Below are 5,000 nucleotides of genomic sequence, written 5' to 3' on the forward strand. Positions count from 1 at the left end.
GTCTCACATACAAGTCCCTCAAAGTCACATCAGAACTGAACTGGTCCCTAAAAAAATCAGTGTTTGAAATTTTCTTGAAAATTTGAGAATTTGCTATTCATATTGTAAGCCTCCTAGTGTCCCAAAAAATTAAAAGGAAGTTGAAATAATGATGTCAACATAAAGTAGACATATGGTCTATGTTAGTTATTCACTATTTTGAGTGGTAAGATTATTTGTCTCACAAGCAGAAAATTTAACATTTTGCAAATCGCAAAATTTTCCATTTTTTTCCGACATTTTGGTATTTTTCACAAAAAAACACAGACTGTATCGATGAAAATTTACCACTAACTTGAAGTACAATGTGTCACGAGAAAACAATCTCAAAATCACTGGGATAAGTAAAAGCAAAAAAAAGTTATCCCCACTTAAGTGAGACATGTCAGATTTGAAAAAAAGGGCTCTGTCAGGAACGCAAAAACTGGCTCTGTCAGGAAGGGGTTAAAGGGTGGGGAATTAGCTTAGGTTTAGGAGCATTAATGCGGTTTAAGTCTATATTCAGTGCCGCTGGATTCACCCAAATACACTGGAATTAGATGTGTAAATCTGCTAAACCCTGGCAAAGCATTGTGCATGCCCTTAGAATTGGCAGATTTCTATTCGCCACCTCAGGAAGGTGCAAGCAGAAATAGTGGGTCTCTGCAGTATTCACACCACTCAACACAAACATTGCTTTGAAATGGGAGCCGTGGCCACCTTTAAATTTAACATTCGACCAAGAAAATGTTGAAAAGAAAGTGAAAATCTCTAATTATATATATATATATATATATATATATATATATATATATATATATATATATATATATATATATATATATATATACACACATATATACACTCTTGAAGGCGGCACACCAGCAAATAAATCAAAGTAGGCTCTGCTTTCTGCAACGTTTCGATGTTTTATTCACCACATCGTCTTCAGGCAATAAAAACACAGCAAACAATATCCCCACCATAAGACACGTGATACAGGTAACCCGGCCCACCGCAGGGAGGAGGACACCAGAAACTGACATCCCTCACACACCTGAACGGTGGCCATGGTAACCGCACATCGTGTAATTTAAAAACAAGGGTTCAGGCAATAGACATCAGATCAGCAATGCATATAAGAAATCTAGATATGCTTGAATAATTGGTGACATAATGTCGCAAGAATAATTAGAAACATTCTAGCAGCATAAAAGCTATAATATACAAAGCATGTAACAAATATGAAAAATTTGACATGAAGAAACATTGTATAACATATACATTTATTACAAAAATGCATGAAGACCAAGATATTCATTTAAACCATAAGGGGACAAAGTGTTTAAACGAAATATCCACCTTGACTCACATTGCAATAATTTTAGAGAACGGTCACCTCCACGTATATCGGCCGGTATGTGATCAATAATAATATATTTAAGTACAGACAAATTATGTCCTGCCTCCAGGAAATGCCTGGAGACCGGTTGATCACTATGCCCGGTGGAAAGTGCCGTGCGAATAGCATGCCTATGAGCAGCCATGCGGACACGAAGTGTACAATCCGTCTTACCTATGTAACTGGTTATTAAATTCTGCCAAACAACGGGTTATGCTGATACCACGCCAGCAACTATTGTCTAATATCAAAAAATCTAATGCAGAAGCCCCCCGCCTGCCTTGGGTGAACCATTATAACACTGCTAGTGTTGGCATCAATAAAATCTGTAAAAAGTTGTGGCCCATTGTCCAGTCTGACCCTGATCTTGGGATTGAGTCCACCCGCATTATGCCCGGTTACACCAGGGGCCGCAATATCCGTGATTGGGTCATGAAGGCTGACATAGCCCGTCCCTCTTCTGCGGCTACAGCGGCCCCTACATTGGGCAATCGTAAAGGTTGCTATAGGTGTCTGAATTGCACGACTTGCCGCTCACTGGTGGTGGGTGACAGTTTCTGCCACCCATACAGTGGCAAACGTTACAGTATCAGACACCGTGTGTCATGTCAGACTCCTTACATTGTCTATATGATTACCTGTCCGTGCGGACTCAGTTACATAGGTAAGACGGATTGTACACTTCGTGTCCGCATGGCTGCTCATAGGCATGCTATTCGCACGGCACTTTCCACCGGGCATAGTGATCAACCGGTCTCCAGGCATTTCCTGGAGGCAGGACATAATTTGTCTGTACTTAAATATATTATTATTGATCACATACCGGCCGATATACGTGGAGGTGACCGTTCTCTAAAATTATTGCAATGTGAGTCAAGGTGGATATTTCGTTTAAACACTTTGTCCCCTTATGGTTTAAATGAATATCTTGGTCTTCATGCATTTTTGTAATAAATGTATATGTTATACAATGTTTCTTCATGTCAAATTTTTCATATTTGTTACATGCTTTGTATATTATAGCTTTTATGCTGCTAGAATGTTTCTAATTATTCTTGCGACATTATGTCACCAATTATTCAAGCATATCTAGATTTCTTATATGCATTGCTGATCTGATGTCTATTGCCTGAACCCTTGTTTTTAAATTACACCATGTGCGGTTACCATGGCCACCGTTCAGGTGTGTGAGGGATGTCAGTTTCTGGTGTCCTCCTCCCTGCGGTGGGCCGGGTTACCTGTATCACGTGTCTTATGGTGGGGATATAAGGTATGCTTGTTTGCTGTGTTTTTATTGCCTGAAGACGATGTGGTGAATAAAACATCGAAACGTTGCAGAAAGCAGAGCCTACTTTGATTTATTTGCTGGTGTGCCGCCTTCAAGAGTGTATTTGTGGAGATCCCGTCCTGAGGCTGCTCCGTTTTGGCTTGGCACCCGCCACTATCTTTACCTTGTGTGAGTGTGCTGTCTCCCAAAGAGACTATATATATATATATATATACACATACATACATACACCATATATACTCGAGTATAAGCCTACTTTTTCAGAACATTTTTTATGCTGAAAAAGCCCCCCTCGGCTTATACTCGAGTGATGGTCCCACTTGAGTCAATAAGTTTTCCCATATATATTTTTTAAATGAATGTTTCCTTTACATTACCAGTTTTGCAATGAATAAAGTGTATTGTGCTGTAGTGCGATAGAACTCTGAATTTCCGGTTATAAATTGCTTGTGAGATCTGTTGATTGTAAATCTGCCATATCGTGTCATTCACAGCAATACATGCTGCTTCATCTGTACCCATTTTTGTTATTCCATATTAAAAAAGAACTTTGGCACAACATTGTATTTACTTGTGCTTCAAACGGAATTTTCGCTTAAATATCCTTTGTATTTTAAAACCGGACGATGCTGTATTTCCTGTTCTGCGCTAGGTTATGTCCCTTTATCTACTAATGACAGAACTAAAATGTTCTACAGCAGCAGTGAATTCAGAATTAGAGATGTGAAGAGGAAACCCTTATTTCCATAAACTGCTGCCAGGAAAAAATAATGATATGTGCAAGTTCAGATGGATTTTTTGCTGTAGCGGCATGAATCCGGAAAGGAATACTAAACACAATGGAGTGCCCAGCACTGTGCGCCGGGGCATGCAGCGAGTCACAGGAGGAAAATGCCAGCAGAGGAGGAAATTTGTTTAAGCTTAAATAAACATTACAAGGGGAGAATCCTCGCTCTCGAAACGCTGATGCAAATCCTCTCAGCAATGAAGGGCTATATTACAATGTAGACTGTTGGAACGGATCGCTGAAATATCTACACGAGCTGTAAAGATCTGTAATCCTCTACCGTATCGCTTTAGACAACAGGTCAGATTTTAGGGCAGGCATGTCCATATTGTGGCTCTCCAGCTGTTGTGAAACTACACATCCCAGCATGCCTTGCCATAGTTTTAGCATTCCCTAATAGCAAGGCATTATGGGAGTTATAGTTTCACAACAGCTGGAGGGCCATAGTTTGGACATGCCTGATTTAGGGGAATTTCACTGTTTTGCTACTGTACTGCTTCTATGAGGTTCTTTACATACATGTACATAGAGTCATTTTTATAGAATGTTGTCTTTAGAAGAAGTTTAAACTACAGATGTTTCTACATATGTCTATCCTCCATGCTATACAAGTCGCGTTACACAAAACGCGTGAGCTCTGTCTCTATAGCACCAGGTGTCTTTTTGAAATAAATAGCATCTTAACGCTATAGGAGCAAATAGGATCAGCTGCTGTTGATTAAAAGGCATGCCTATAGTCAGTGCGTGTCACTGCCGCTGTATCTGCATTAGAAACAGAACGTTACAGTGTTTTCCTGGAATACAGTGTAATGTAGAATTTTCGTATGCAGATACAGCGGCAGTCACACACTAAACAGACTTGTCGCATACCATTTTAATCAGCAGAAGCTGCTTGTATGTGTTATTCATTCAGTTTTGCCAATAAGAAGCTCATGAATGGAAAGGGTCATAAAAAATGGTCCCGGTGCTACCAAGACGCACCATGGCATGGTACAATTAGAAGAGGTGTTTAATGCCAAAGGAGGCTAGCTATACAGATGTGTCCACATGCATGTATAACATGTATTTGTGCAAACAGCAAAAGGGATAATTTCCCACCTGCCTTTGGGACATATTGGTTTGGTAAATGAGAAAGTATGCTTTTGCTGCAGACATAAAATGAATACATTAAGAATTCAAGAAAAGAAAAAATGGAGAACGCCTTGGCTATCCTGCACGGAGAAGGCTTACATCTACAGAATTATTCAAGATTTATTACTTCTTGTACCAATTACATTTAATAGTGAAATACAGTGATACAGTAATGAGCAACCTAATATATTTTAATGACACATTTGTGGCCTTCCAATGGGCCATGCATTACCTCTAATTTAAGAATGAAAAAAATTCTGATATTACGATCAACACCCCAACATCTTTAATTTACTCCAAAATATCCCTTTAGAGATCAAACTTGCTCCAAAATATTCCCACATGCCTAATACATTCACAAGCAATCATATGTA

The 5,000-nt window shown here is 39.2% G+C and overlaps 1 protein-coding gene across 1 annotated transcript in view; it reads right to left on the reverse strand.

Annotated features, from left to right (window-relative positions):
- MAN2A1 (mannosidase alpha class 2A member 1) overlaps positions 1–5,000 on the reverse strand; it is a 151,543-nt gene that overhangs the window by 33,097 nt on the left and 113,446 nt on the right. The window lies entirely within an intron of this gene.

Source organism: Crinia signifera, chromosome 1 (genome assembly GCF_055691185.1).
Source record: "Crinia signifera chromosome 1, ASM5569118v1, whole genome shotgun sequence".
Taxonomy (NCBI): domain Eukaryota; kingdom Metazoa; phylum Chordata; class Amphibia; order Anura; family Myobatrachidae; genus Crinia; species Crinia signifera.